At 40.9% G+C, this 16,339-nt stretch overlaps 1 protein-coding gene and 1 non-coding gene across 2 annotated transcripts in view; both read left to right on the top strand.

The window, feature by feature from the left end:
- Nucleotides 1–16,339, top strand: part of ARHGAP15 (Rho GTPase activating protein 15) — a 503,050-nt gene that overhangs the window by 257,462 nt on the left and 229,249 nt on the right. The gene's annotated exons all lie outside the window — the stretch shown is intronic.
- Nucleotides 916–986, top strand: TRNAG-GCC (transfer RNA glycine (anticodon GCC)). Its single transcript has one exon. It is a non-coding gene; the product is annotated as a tRNA-Gly (tRNA).

Below are 16,339 nucleotides of genomic sequence, written 5' to 3'. Positions count from 1 at the left end.
CAACATTTTAAACTGAGGTACTTCTCTACTTTGTGCCACATTTCTCTACAACCTGGTGTGTGCCCCTGGGGAAAGGTTGGGGAGGGAGAGGGCAAGGGGGGTGTTGTCCAGACAGCCTGGGTTCTGGGCAGTAGTGCCCATAACACAGAGCCTGAGGAGCCCATGGCAGGAGACCCTGGCTCAGTTCCACGGTGTAAGGTCTTGAACCCCTCTGGCCCTACTCATCTGGAGAGAGGTCCCGGTCCATGCAGGTGACAAGGCAGTTGGCCAGGGCTTATAGACCTGGACAGCCTGCCTTGGTGTGCAGCCATGGTCACAAACATCAGCAGGAGGCTCACCCTCTCCCTAATGCCTGTGTCGAGTGTGCATGCAATGCCAGACCCAGTCTACAGTTCACTTCATCCTTTTAGTAATCCAACTGCCCCTCCATAGGTCTTCATAGCCAGGGTAGGATGGGGTATGCCAGGCCCCCAATAAGGATTGTGGGGGTGATGATATCATCACTGATGAAATTGGGGTCCCCAGAAGCACAGCATCCATTCTCCATAAACCTGGGGAACAGGAAGTTGTGCAAGAAGTGGGCATTATCCTCATCAGCCGTGTGAAAGTCATGAACCAGTTGTGCCCCAGATGTCTGGGTTCTGTGTGTGTGTCCATATCCAGGACACCTGAGTTGGAGGGGGCACATACACATACACCTGAGTGTGTGTGGGGGAGGGGCAGATACACATTCACACACACAGAATCCAGGTGTCACACACACACACACACTCTCTCTCTCTCTGTCTCTCTCTCTCTCTCTCTCTCTCTCGGCGGGTACAGTGCATGCTAAGTGGGCATGCAGGTGGTTCATGGGCATGAGGGTGCATGCCATGATGAGCTGCAGCTGCTGCTGCTGTTACTACTTGTGCTCAAGCACTGGTGGTTCAATGGCAGAATTCCTGCTTGCCATGCAGGGGACCTGGGTTCAATTCCCAGCTAGTGCAGGGGTTCCAAGTGATTACTTTTGTAGTCTTTCTGGACTTCAGGAAGGCCTTTGACATTGTCTTCCACCCCATTCTCATTAAAAAAGCTAGGCGACTATGGTATTGATGTCTACACAGTCAGATGGATAGCAAATTGGCTGAGGGGCTGCACTTAGAGTGGTGGTAGGTGGGTCATATTTAACCTGGAGGGATGTGAGCAGTGGAATCCCCCAGGGCTCAGTCCTTGGGCCCGCACTGTTCAATTTCTTTATTAGCTACTTGGACGAGGGGGTGAAAAGCACCCTGTTTAAATTCGCAGACAACACCAAGATTTGGGGTGAGGTGGGCATGCTAGAAGGGAGGAATAGGATACAGCTGGACCTGGACAGGTTACAGGGGTGGGCAAATGAGAACAGGATGGGATTCAATGCTGACAAATACAGGGTGCTGCACTTGGGCAGTAGGAACCAGCAGCATACCTATAGGCTGGGGAACTCTCTTCTTGAAAGCACAGTGGCAGAAAGAGATCTTGGAGTCATTATCGACTCCAAGATGAGCATGGGCCGGCAATGCGAAGACACAGTCGGTAGGGCTAACCGTACCTTGTCGTGCATCCACAGATGCATCACAAGCAGGTCCAAGGAGGTGATCCTCCTCCTCTATGTGACACTGGTCAGGCCACATTTGGAATGTTCCGTCCAGTTCTGGGTGCCGCACTTCAGGAGGGACAGCATTGAGAGGGTCCAAAGGAGGGCCACTCACATGACCCAGGGACAGCAGGGCAGACCCTACGAGGAGAGGCTATGGAACCTTAACCTGTTCAGCCTTCACAAGAGAAGGCTAAGAGGGGACCTGGTGGCCGTCTATAAACTTACTAGGGGAGACCAGCGGGGAATGAGAGAGACCTTGTTCCCCTGAGTGCCTCCCAGAGTAACAAGGAATAATGGCCATAAGTTGTTAGAGAAGCATCTTCTGACTAGACATTAGAAGGCACTACTTCAGAGTCAGGGTGGCCAGGATCTGGAACCAACTTCCAAGCGAAGTAGTGCTGTTTCCTACCTTGGGGGTCTTTAAGAAGAGGCTTGACAATTACCTACCTGGGGTCATTTGAGCCCAGTTTTCTGTCCTGCCAACAGCAGGGTGTCGGACTAGAAGATCTGCAAGGTCCCTTCCGACCCTACATCTATGAATCTATGAATTGGGTTCAGGGGGATGACCACGATGCCCCCGCCAGCCAATCAGGGGCAGCCTGGTCATTTGGCTCTGCTCAGAAGTCTTCAGCAGCCCAGGGAGAGCCCACAGGACACTGTGGGATGTATGCAAGAGCCGCCTCCCTCTGCCTCCCCCTCCCCACACTTTCTGCATTCAGGCCATGCAGGTAGGTTCCAAGTCCCCCCACTCTCCCTCCCCACAAGGGCTGACATGTGTTCTGCTTCCTCCTGACCTAACCTTGAGCACTTCTGCCATGGGCTTCTTGAATGCCTGTACTTAGCCATGATGTCTGTGTGTTTCAGTGAGATTTTTACTAACTTATTGAAATCACTGAGGGCCAGATTCTGTAGCCCTTACATCGAATAACATTTACTTACACAAGTCGTATTGTAATGGAGTCAGTCATCCACATAAGGGCTATTTATGTGTAAAGGGCGATGGAACTGGACCCAGTGATGGCAGCAAAGTTTGCAAGTCATTCAACTCTAACTCTTTTAACTTCAATGAGATATGAATTCTCTCCCCTTCATTTATTTCAGTGAAATATGAACTGCAAAGTGAAATTTATACTATTTAGTTCATAGTATTAGATCATGATGTTAATATTGTGTTTAGTTCAGTTTTATATCTTTTAACAAAACCAAAGAAATGTAATACAAAAATCCACATTAATGATATGCAAATATTTCACTTCCTACAGCAATGTTAATTTTGTTATGCTGCACAGCCTGTATGGTTGTAGTACATATTTTACTACATAAAAAATAAAGTAAAAGTAGATGTACGAGAAGACAGGATGGAGCATACCATTTGTGGTATATGAGTTCATTAATTTTACTGTTAGAACCTAAATTTACGCATTTCCTAGCTTTGAATTTTAATTTCTGTAACTTTTAATATCGCACTTACTAAATACATGCTATAGTCTTTATATTCAAGTTTAGAGAAACACTAATTTCAATGGTAAACCAGTGCCGATATTTATTATCTCAGAAATAAAATATAGACTTTTCTTTATGTCACTTCTGCCTAATAAATAAAGTGATAATACTGCCTTCAGCATGACAACTGAATATGAATAATTTGTCCCATACTAAAGGATTTTCTTTTCATTTGAATTTTCTGCTCCTATCCAATCATTATTACTGTTATTATTACCATTAATAGTGGTAACAACAATAATAGTAATAATAATAATTATGCAATTCCTTCTAGAGTTTAGTGTTTGGGTTGAGTAACATATTTTTAAATTGGGCATAACCAACTTCCACAAAAAGTTTGGCAGGGAAATCACTGCATGTTCACTTAATTCATTTTTATTGAACTGAATCCAAATTTTTAGCCAGGAAAAAGTTAGATATTAATCATATCTGAACAGGATCATTAAATTTTCCTTTACCTACTAGAACAGCAGGGTCATTAAAGAGCCATGAGAAGTTAGCTCACTTATTAATCTTTACAATTACATAAAAGTGATCATTTTTATAGTACTTAAGAGTAGCTCTTGCCCATTACTTGAGGAGTATGTGGGAATATTACAGTATAATATAATGTATTATTATAGATGTGACCTGTGACTCATTGGCCTGTTCACTGACATACAACTCAATGTAAAAGTTATATGGTTGAGCCTGATAATCTTTAATTGTTTCATACTCTTTGTGTTCATTTATAGGACATACCAGTAAATAGAAAGCTAGTCACTAAGATATTAATTACCTCATTATTATTTAATTATCATTATTGCATACTTAATTCATATGGAGAATTATAGCATAATGGAAGGCATTTTATACTGCCCACTACAGTGAAGTATGAATGACAGAGAAAGCTAATGTAAGATAGAGTTAAAGAAAATCAATCAGAAATCCTCACTATAGATTACTATCTGGTTTCTTCTGCCTTCTCCTGCAACCACTTCTCATCTTTGACTTTGAAACCCAACAGTTTAAATTGGGTTCTTGTTTCAGTGGACTAATCCCCTTTCATAAATCATGTTCAAGTGCTGAAATAATTTGCACATCATTTAAAGAGTATTTGCTTTGAAACATGCACCTCCAGCCCTTTTGTATATCCTTTCTCTCTAAAGATTTGTAGTATTTGTTTTGTTCTCTGAGGTATAAAAGACCTGGGTAAACTTTATTCCTGTTGTTTCAAGATTAGTGAAATAAAATGCATATTTATTCAACTGGGACTGAAAGGAGCTTTAGTAAAGACGATCATACATCTGACCCTTGGGAATGTTATAATACAAAATGTCTGTCTTCAAAATCTCTTTAGGTTTGTTCAAAACAGCAGTGAAGGACTTGAGTTCAAAAAAGGGCTATAAATGCATTTTTTATAAACATTTCTTGTTCATGGAGAAGAAGAGAGACGCCATATTTTTATTAACAAAATAAACATTTACTAATATAGGAACATAATTCATGACAAATTTCATAAGATGCAAAAAGATATTAGGCACCTAAGAAATATTTTTCTGTGTTGATTGAACTGAAATATGCACTTCAATGACTGTTTAAAGTATGATGAAAAATCTATAGAGATTATTGGACCTATGTATTTCATCCAGAGAAGTCTGAAGAAACCATGGACAATATTTTAGTGGTGTAAGTTGTATTTCTTTGGTAGGAGGACAAAAATATTTACTTCCACTGTACCATTTTCAAGCCCCATGATCAAATGGTGCTTGCACCAAGTTCATATAGGCTACTTGTACATGCTACGGGGGTTTCATTCAATTTAGTTCTCACTAAATTGAAATGGTGGAGTTTTTAAAATTTCAATTTAGCGAGAATTAAACTGAGCTAAACCCCCGAGGCATGTACACAAGTGTAGAGGCCCGATCCTTACCCATCTCTTCGGTGGCTGTGGGGAGAGGGGATGAGCTGCCGGCAGGCTGAGCAGTCCCTGAGATGTGCGGGGGGCCCCCACGCAGCATGCGCCAACTGGCACCCGGCCCAGGCAGTCCTGGGGAGCACTGCAGCCAAGGAGGGAAGCATTGGCTCCCCCACAGCCTCAGGAGGGAAGCACTGGGCCCCCACACAGCTCAGGCAGGCAGGCAGGCTCTGGGGAGAAAAAAAAAAAATCAGGCTCACTGCTTTTTTTTTTTTTTCCCCTTCAATGGATCCTGTCTGCACGGGCTGCTGCTGGGTCCCACACCACAGCCCCTGAGCTGTGCGAGACCTGCCAAGCCCCGAGCATGTCAGCTTCCAGAGCCCCATGCACTGTTGCATTTCATTAGGTAGCAAACTAAAACACCTCGGAGGTGTTTTATGTTGCTACGTAGTAAAGTCATTTAAAGCGGAATATGCCACCGAACATGCAAACAGCAACACCATTAAAGCTGTGTAAAAGGGCATTTAAGCAGCTTTAAAGGCCAATTTTGTGGTGTGTACAAAGCCTATAGTCTCTGAAATCAATCCTGGTACATTTTCTGAGCAGAACCCAGATTTCTTTTATATACGATGAAGAACTGTACATTTTTCCCTGATGCCACTCCATTACCTTCACATGACTAAATATGCCTTCTAGATACATGTCACTTTTCTCATCTGTACATTTTCATTTGCATTTTTTGCTCCTTCCCTGCTCCACAAGGAAAGGACATATCCTCATTCTTAAATAAGTAAGTGGACTTTCAGCCCACTAGAAATACTTTAATCTATTAAGACTGCATTTGTCTTCTACATTTCATTCACTCAGCCACATTCTAAGAAAACTCAAAATTGGAGTACAAAGTTGTGACTTGCTAAATGTTGTTTTATGGGAAGGCACCAGTCACTAGGCGTGTGCGAAACAAGCCATATTTGATTTGGATTTGGATTCAGCCTGAATCGGAAACAGTGATTTGATTCATTGATTCGGATCACTGTCCCCAATTCGATTTGGCCAAATCTGAATTTGATGATCCAATGATGATTCAGAGAATCAGCAATTCGGCCATAGACGCGGATTTAAATTTTTTGTCTACATACCTCAGGGTACCAGGCTGAATGCTGCAAGGTACCTCATGAATGCTGCAATGGTGGGGCGGATGGAGCGTTCCACAGGAGCGTGGGAGGGGTGGGGCACATGCTCGGCAGCAAACCTGGAAGTGGACCAGAAGTGCTTCCGGGTCCACCACCAAGCATGCGGGGGGCACCCCCCCATGCCACCCCCCCAACTTGGCAATCAGCTGCGGGGTAATCAGACCCTGGGTGCCCCCCCAGACCCAGGAGACACCAGTCATCAAGCTGCAGGAGCATGGAGGGGGCCCCCAGCATGCTCCCTCTCGGACCTACTTCTGGTCCACCTTCAGGTCCGCTGCCAAGCACTCTGGAGAGCCCCCCATGCTCCTGTGGGACGCTCTATCTGTCCCACCATCACAGCATTCATGAGTTGCCTAGTACCTTGAGGTATGTAGAAAAATCTTTTAAAGGTGTGTCTATGTCCAAATCGTCAAATCTTTCTGAATCTCTCTGAATTGATTTGGAGGGTTCTGATTCAGTTTGGAGAGATTAAAGTGTCTCTTAATTCGATTCAGATTCCGCGATTCAGCCACCGAATCAGGCCCAATCAGATCAGGGACCAAAGCTTCGCACACCCCAACCAGTCACTATAGTCTTTTTTTATTTCTGTTCACAATCATTTTGAAACCTTACATGATAATTACTTAAATGACTACTCCAGTTATAAATTGCTGGCCAGAAAAAAGTATATATTTTCAGTGTATGTTGTATTCAGATGTTTCTCAGCTATTTGTAGCTAATCCACATACAATCCTCTTGGTACTTTAGGAGGAATGTGATAGAAATAAGTAAGGTTTTAGGTTATAGGAGTCTAAATTAAACTAAATTAAAGAAACTGTAAATCAGGTCCCAGATATGGATAGGGATTACTTGCAAGCTTCACCTTTTTCCCTGATGGAAAAATCATTTACATGATTATGCATTACAGAATGGAGCATGCATTTCGTTTAAATTATGGTTGCCTGATCCCAAATATGGAACGAAGAGCTTAATGCATGGAAACACGTTACTAACTCTTGAACTGATTGTTTTAACTCTTTAAAATGAATAGTTTTCCCAATATCTTCTATTTGTTCCAGAGACATAACTGACCTGTACTGCGCCTTGTGGGGTGGTGACACAGTGCAGAGAAAACAGCAAAAAGTTTACTGCTGTAGTGGAGGAATCTCATTTCCTTTTTTTTTTTTGCTGCCAACATGTGTATCAAGAAGTGTTTTTAACACCAATTTATGGTCGCAACTAGAGGATGTGACATCTCTGCAGGAGCAAATCCCTGGCTGCTGCTTCTGTAGTGCCCATGCTACTGTTGCTCTGCCCTTCTCATTGCTGGAGCCAGAGCAACTGCAGGGAAAATGCAAGATATGGAGGACAGGGTGAGATACTCCCCAGCTCCATTCTGATACTCCCAATTAGTAGTACCTGGGGGCTAAAACTGTGCTCACCCACCCATCATTACGGGACGGCTGTAGTGGCCAAACTGTGGCACAGGCACCATCTGAGTGTGTCACACAACAGATTGGGGAGGGAGCACAGGGGCAGATAAAGCAGGAGCAGAAAGCAAAGTAGCAGATCAAGCAGGGGGTACAAGGAAAGAAGAAACAGAGCAGCAGATCAGACAGGGAAAAGAATTAGAGTGGCACTTGGAAGCTTTTCAGATAATACATTGGTATAATAAGCCAACTGCACTGTTAACTAAACCTGCAACTACATTCCAATCCAAATCTTTGTCCCACTTAAATAGCTCCCACAGCAAAGCTTCTATGAACTTTAGTGAAGGCAAGACTCATCCCTTTAACAATAACCTGTTGGTTAAAATATGCCAACTGGAAACGGTGTTTTTGTGAATTTTCTCCTTTTCAACTGGATCAGGTAAAACTAATGATGATGGTGACACCATTTGATGGCTTAAAAATTCCCACACTTCTTTCTTTATAAGCTGCCTGATAATCATACTCAATGGAGTGAATGGGATCCTTTCTACTGATCTCTGTCTGTAGAAATGAAAAAGGCACAAAGAATAAAGACATTTACTGAAAATATGACATTATTCTGAATAGTTATATGGAGATATTCAAAGATCCTTCATTCTCACTGGTCAAGTGTCATGGTAATAACCAAGCACAACATCACAGAATCAGACATCCGGTTTCCAGTTGAAACCTTGCTATGAACTATATTAACAAGTTCAAAATGACATCAGCTACAAGGCTGAACTCTACAAGCCAACTGACAATTTGACAGAAAAATATTAAGCCACCCTTTTAGAATTTTTTTCCTTCTGGAAATTCTGCGCAGCTGGCAGTTGAATTTCTAGATGCAGCAGTTGGGAAACTGAATCTTAAAATCAATAAAATAAAAAAGTCAAAGCACTCTGAGGTGTTGCTGGGGAAAAAAAAAAGCAGGTGGCAAGTTTAAAGGGAATAGAGTAGAACAGCACAGAAGAAGAGAAATCAAATGAGGGAATGAAGAAACATGGTATTCTGCTTTCCTCTGGAATATTTTAGCAGCTATTACCCATTAGGAAAGGCAAGGTTCCAGACAAGATATACCAATAGTCTCATCTGGTATGACTTTTTCTCATTCATTTGGGAATGGAAAATGCATAGTAGGAAAGGGGTCTGTTAGAGAAGTCCTCTCTGTCATTAATTACAAAAACTGCATACACAAGTGAGAAATGTTCTTTGAAACTAACTTTTTTTTTTTTTTTAATTTCTGGGTGTCATTCCAAAAAAACTAAGATCAAAACTAAAGGTCAATAATGTAACTTTCTGAAACATTTTCTTACTGTCCAAAAATGTTAAGGGCATTTGTAGGAATAGCATTTTTTTTTTCTGAGATAAGTATTTTTAAGATACTGTCAATATTTTAGGTAGATAATCACTCAAAGATTTGGACAGTAAGACATCAAACGACTGAGGCCTCTGATCTCTGGTTTTCTTTTTCATTCTGAGCTTAGAAGGTTTCAGCTATCAAGCACAGATTGAGTTTTATTGCTTGATAGTCTAATTGCATTTGTATTATCTTTCCCTTTAATATTATTTTCTTTTCTCTGTGTTGGATTTAATCCAAATGTTATTGCTTCCATGAAGTAGTTTTATGGAAAATGTTTTGCTTATGCTTTGATGCTTTTACAACTGAACACATGAATGTTGTTATAAGGTGCCGTTTCCTGATAATAGAATTTTCTTTCTACAAATATAAGTTTCCACATTCTACTATATTTTGCTTACATTTGTTAGAGCTCTGGAAATAAGTCTTGTCATAGACAAGATAAGGCTTGGTTTAGCATCTGATGTTTTGGGTATTTATCTGAACTCTATTAAGACTCCAAGATGTATCTGTAATTAGTTATTTTGCTTCTCACTTTAGAGGCCACATTATACCATTAAATATATTTTTTAAAAAGTTAAACCCTTCTACATTGGGTTTAAAGCTAAAACAATCCTTCTTTTTCCCTTATCTATACTTAGGATGTGCCTTAATATTAAGAATGGTTAGTCAAACACTATTGTAACTACATCAGAACAAACCCTGGCTGTAGTTAATGTAAGTTATATGTAGTGAGAGAAAGGAGAAAGGTGCTGATAAGTTAAGGTAGACACTGGGCGGATTGCAGCTCCTCTCTGCTATCTCATGCCTAACTAATAGTTCTTTAGGGCTTGATCTGGCCACCACTGAAGGCACTAGGAACACTCATTTGTGAAGAAATACATTTATAACATGCATCTGACCATCATGCAAGTTCGAGAAAACCATGGAAAGGAAATGCTCTAACTTATGTTGAGGCCAAGGCAGTATGTGAATCAAGAAGCTGTATCCTCCTCTTTGAAGCAATGTCTCTTCTCTGTCCCCGCAGTATGCACACACTTAGTAGACCTCAGCCAAAGAAACAGTCTGACCCACTGTATCTTTTACAGTTTACCTGCTCCCCCTTCTTGCTGTAGGAGAGATTGATAGAATAACCATAACTGAGCCCCCATACTCTCTGTTTCTTTGTTTTTGGTTTGTCTGCTTATATCACTCATCCCCTAAAACACCTTTTTATAGATCTGTCATCTATGAACTTATTCTTCAGCTCTATGGAACTGTTTTGTAGGGAAAAAGAACCCTATAATTGTTGGAATGTTTGTAAAATCAATTGTATTTTAATCAATACAATTCATTTAACTAGAAATCAGAAAAGTAAAGTGAAGTTGATGGCAGTAAAGGTCAGTCTGTCTAGGAGCTCTGCAATCTGTGAACAGAAATGTAGACTATTACAAGAGATTTTATTCAAGGAAAGGAGTAAAGTGATCGCTTTAGCCTATGATTATTCTTTCTCTCTCTCTTTTTAAAAAATGAACTCAGGGAACATCTTTTGTTCAACTGCACTTACTCTAACAATTTACTTGAGGTAGAGATGAAATAGGGTGGACATTTAAATGTAATAATTATGTTTATATAACAAATGGAATTCAGATTTTTAACTAGGTTTTCCATGATTACCTTAAAGATAATGGGTGTGGCTCTTCTTCATAAAACAGCCCATATGCCTTGCCTAAGCAGATTCTTTATCTGCCTTATTGTAAAATAAAGCATATGTTGACAGCTATTTACTGCAGTGGAACTATTCTTTCATATTTGAATATTTAATTTACCTATAAATGGTACCATTGTTACTCATTAGAAGGAAGCATTTCTTATCATGGTTGATCTTATAACGTGAGTAGGATATAACATGGGTAGGTTTGGTTGAATTTTCACCTTCACTGATTAATTCACATTAAGATCATCCTGGATCTAGAAAAAAACCTCCATGTTATACATATAGTAGAAGAACTACATGAATAATTGGGAAAATATTTTTTTTTAAAGAGTGTAATTTGTTACACTAGAACAATAAAGTACTTTTTGACTTAAATACTAGTAGAAAAAGGAATTCATGTGACATTTCTGAAAAACTCCACCTCAGCAAGACACCTAAGCATGTGCCTTCCTTTAAGAAAGTGAGCCCTCTGCAAGTCCATGAACGTTTTAGTTTTTGCCTTAAGCATGAGACAGACTTATAGCTAGGACCTTAGAGCTGAAAGTGCCTGAATGGATTTCTTCATCCTTGCATAATCCCATTATATCAGTGGTTCTCAGTGCATACACACTGGACTACTCATTCATTTTCCATTGGATAAAATGATCTCTGGCCTCCAACTGCCTTCCCAATCATTCCCGAGTCATTCTACCTAGATCCCAAATATTCTGGCTTTGTGCATGTGGAAGGAGTGTCAACCCAGTAGCACATTACATTCACTAAACCAGCCACATTCTATGAATGAAACAGGTTAATCACAATCCATCATATACATAATATAATGGCATTTCTAGGACGCTGCCAACACCAGAAAGTAATCACATAATGGGACAGGATGGGAACAGATGGCCTGGATCATTAAGTCCAGTCCTCTGCTATCATAGTCATTTAATACTTTTCATAAACTTAGCAAGATCCATCTTAAAACAACTAGGTTTTTTGCCCTGGTTTCTCCTATTGAGAGACTATGACAATTCCTCACTATTCTGATGGCAGGAAACCATCTTTACATTTTGAGCCTGAATTTATTCATGACCGGTTTAGATTCAGTTATTTTTGCATCAGCATTTTTCTTTAGTTTTACCAGTTCTTCTGTCTCCCTGGTGCCTCTTTCTCCTGTCACGTTCTGGGAGAACAATTTTGTCCCCTCGCAGTTTTCCTTTAAATATGCCAAGCCCTAGACCACCAACTTACCATGATCAGCAGCAGAACACTCAAATATACCATGCTGCTCCACACAAGCTATGTTTGGGACTAGAAGCGGTGTAGCCATGTCCATTTAATGCCACAACTGGTCTACTTAGCATGTGTGTGAGCTGATTAGCAGTCACTCAGCTGCATCCATACAGTGCTCCTACATATCATCCTCTTACACCGGCAGCTTGTATGGAGCATCACAGTATGTTTGAAGGCACTGGAGCTTGGCATGATAACTTTGCTGTCTAGGCATGGCCTTAGTTTCCATTCATAATAAGGGCTCTTTATTCCTCTGATCATCACAGCAGGCCTTCTTGAACTTGGGTGACCAGAACTGAAGACCGTATCCAAAATGAAGCATCACAAGTGCGCTGTAAAATGGAATGGCGCTTTCCTAACTACTGGAATCACTTTGTCTGAAACGTTCTAATGTCACATTTGTCTTTTCTACAGCCACATTTCATTAGTGGCTCATCGTTTTCTGGGTCAAAAATAAAACTAGATCTTCCTGTTCTTTCTAATAAACTTCCTTCACATTGCAGAAATGGTCAATCCTTAGATATACTGCCTTTAAATTTTTACTATGTTTCCATTACTTAAGTTCAGTTCTCAAGGTCATTCAGTTCATCTGGTATGATATTCCAATCCTCTATACCAATGCCTCCCAAGTTTGTATCATCAGCAGATTTAATTAGTATATTCCTACTTGTTCTGTCAAAGCCATTAATGAAAATATGAGATAAGATTTTTTTTAAGCCCTTAGGAAACTCAGGTTATACTCTTCCGCCAGCCTGCTAGTTCCACTTTCAGAGTAACCCACTTTTACCTTCCTCAGAGTTTGTTCCTTATTCACTCTAGAATTTTTGTATTAATTTCCATCTTCTCTAACTAGTAATTTCCCATTTGGACCATGTCAAATGCTTTATTGAAGTCTAGATAGATTAATTTTCCACCTCTATAAATCTATTATCTTATTAAAGAAAGATCTTGGTTACCTGCATTTATTTTTCTTCCATGTTTTGTGCTACAAACAACAGGAATGAAATCTCTGAGAAGAGCGCCCTTTTGTTTTATAATATAAACATAAAGTGATACTTAATAGACACTATTAATTTATTTCCATTTATTTTTGCTGATGGAGAAAATGCAAAACTTTAGAAGCAAAAGAGCTTGATGCAAAAATATGAATTATACAGTCATTTTATTGAGCCTTTACTGCTAATGCACATGGATTTCAAGAAGTATAATGACAATAGTGGGCACTTAAGTTGTTAGGCTGTCATATTACAGCAAAATTATTTGTACTATATAATCATTGTTTTCTTTTTCCTATTGTTTATTTCTGAGCTCGCTGAATAAGTATTTACTATTACAAATCTACTTGGTTATTAGAAACACCTAGTTTAAAGACAATTTAAAAACATTGAATGCAATTTAAGTCAATGCCTTTAGGCACTGCAATGTCCTTAAAGAGGAGAACATGAACAAGAAATCTCTCTGGTATCTTCTGACCAATTATATCTAGATTAATCATGGATCACATAGTCCAGGGATCCATGCAGGAAGTAAAGTTTAAAATTAAGGTAGGAAGCAGAGATTAGAAGTCAGGACCTTTGTTTTTTATGCTTTCTTCAGTCACTGATTTGTATGCTTTCTTTAAGCAGACCACTTAAATTTTCTTAGTTTCCTTATTTGTAAAATAGATGTGAGAATTACTCTTAGGTACTGTGATGCTAAAATACTCTTAGGTACTGTGATGCTAAAATAAAAGTGCAACACAATTAGGAGGGGTGAGGTTCTGCCTAATACTTTAACAGTACGAGTCACCATGCAGTCACCATGCTGTGATGGACCTTATTTATCAAGTACAAAATACTTCACTAGAAGCAGGGCCACAGCCTTGTCCACTCTCCAGGTTTAAGTGAATCAATACAAGTCTGCACCATCCTTAAGCATATTTCTGTAGCTGACAAGGGTTGCTGAAAGACACTGTATAAATGCTTAGTATCTTTGAAGTCAGTGGAAGTCTGACTTTATGTTACAGAATCATAGAAAATTAGGGTTGGAAGGGACCTCAGGCGGTCATCTAGTTCAAACCCCTATTCAAAGCAGGACCAGTCCCAACTAGATCATCCCAGCCAAGGCTCTGTCTAGCTGGATCTTAAAAACCTCCAAGGATGGAGATTCCACAACCCCTCTGGGTAACCTGTTCCAGTGTTTTACTACCCTCCTAGCAAGAAAGTTTTTTCCTAATATCTAACCTAAACTTCCACTGCTGCAACTTGAGACCACTGCTCCTTGTTCTGTCATCTGCCACTATCGAGAACAATTAAGCGCCATCCTCTTTGGAACCATCCTTTAGGTAGCTGAAGGCTGCTATTACATCCTTTCTCAGTCTTCTCTTCTCCAGACTAAATAAGCCCAGTGCCCTCAGCCTCTCCTCAGAAATCATGTGCCTCACCATTTTTGTTGCCCTCTGCTGAATCTTCTCCAATGTATCCACATCCTTGTTGTAGTGGGGGGTGAAAAACTGAACACAGTACTCCAGATGTGGCCTCACCAGCGCTGAATACAGGGAAAGAATCAGTTCCCTTGACCTGCTGGCAACACTCCTACCAATGCAGCTCGGTATGCTGCTAGCTTTCTTGGCAGCAAGGACACACTGTTGGCTCATGTTCAATTTATTGTCCACTGTAACCCTCAGGTCCTTTTCTACAGAGCAGCTGCATAGCCAATCAGTCCCCAGCCTACACCAGTGCATGGGATTGTTCTGTTAAAAATACAAGACTTTGCACTTGCCCATATTGAACCTCATGAGACTTTGTTTGGTCCAATCTTCCAATTTGTCTATATCTTTCTAAATCCTAATCTTACCCTCCAGTGTACCTACTACTCCCCCCAGCTTCGTGTCATCTGCAAACTTGCTGAGAGTGCACTCTATGCCATCTTCTAGGTCACTGATGAAGATATTGAACAAAACTGGCCCCAGGACTGACCCCTGGGGCACTCCACTTGATACCGACTGCCAACTACACATTGCGCCATTGACTACTACCTTCTGAGCCTGATGATCCAGCCAGTTTGCCATCCACATGCAGTCCATTCATCCAACCCGTACTTCCTTAGCTTGCTTCTGAGAATGTTGTGGGAGACTGTATCAAAAGTCTTGCTAAAGTCAAGGTATACCACATCCACTGATCTCCCTATATCCACAGAGCCAGTCATCTCATCAGAGAAGGCAACACAGTCAGGTTGGTCAGGCATGACTTGCCCTTGGTGAATCCATGCTGACTGTTCCTAATCACCTTCCTCTCCTCCAAGTGTTTAGAAATGGATTCCTTGAGGATCTGCTCCATGATTTTTCCAGGGACTGAGGTGAGGCTGATCAGTCTATAGCTCTTTGGGTCCTCCTTTTTCTGTTTCTTAAATACGGGGACTACATTTGCCCTTTTTCCAATTATCTGGGACCTCTCCCAATCACCAAGAGTTTTTAAAGATGATGGCCAGTGGCTCTGCAATCACATCAGCCAACTTCCTCAGCACCCCTGGGTGCATCCTGTCTGACCCCATGGACTTGTATGTGTCCAGCTTTTCTAAATAATTCCTAATCTATTCTTTTGCCACCATTGGCTGTTCACCTCCCCCCACAAACTGTGCTGCCAAGTGCAGTAGTCTGGAAGCTGACCTTGCCTGTGAAGACTGAAGTGAAAAAGACACTTCGGCCTCTTCTGCTTCCTCTGTCACGAGGTTGCCTCCCACATTCAGTAAGGGACCAGCACTTTTCCTGATCCTCCTCTTGCTACTGACATACTTGTAGAAACCCGTCTTGTTACCTTTCACATCCCTTCCTAGCTGCATCTCCAATTGTGCTTTGGCCTTCCTGACTTCATCCCTGTATGCCCGAGCAATACTTTTATACTCCTCCCTAGTTGTTTGTCCATGTCTCTACTTCTTACAAGCTTCCTTTTTGTGATTTAACTTACTAAAGAATTCCCTGCTAAGCCAAGCTAGTCTTCTGCCATATTTGCTAGTCTTCCCACACATTGTGATGAGTTGTTCCTGCATTTCTCAGTAAAGTTTCTTTAAAGTACAGCCAGCTCTGCTTGACTCCTCTCCCCCTCAGACTGGCTTCCCAGGGGATCCTGCCCATGAATTCCCTGGGCGAGTCAAGGTCTGCATTTCTGGAGTAAGGGGTCCTTACTCTGCTGATTTCCTTCCTTCCTTTCCTTGGGAAAACTGTAGATATCCCAGAAGGATATCCCAGAAGTTTTCCTGGCATTCTATGCACTGAACTATGCTTTTTAAGACTATGTAAATCTATGAAGGACAGTCTATTACAAATTTCAATGAATTTAACTAAAAATCTATGTCATAAATATCACTATGATATT

Source organism: Alligator mississippiensis, chromosome 4 (assembly GCF_030867095.1).
Source record: "Alligator mississippiensis isolate rAllMis1 chromosome 4, rAllMis1, whole genome shotgun sequence".
Taxonomy (NCBI): domain Eukaryota; kingdom Metazoa; phylum Chordata; order Crocodylia; family Alligatoridae; genus Alligator; species Alligator mississippiensis.
Note: the sequence above shows the minus strand (reverse complement) of the source record. Positions and strands in the feature narration are given on the sequence as shown.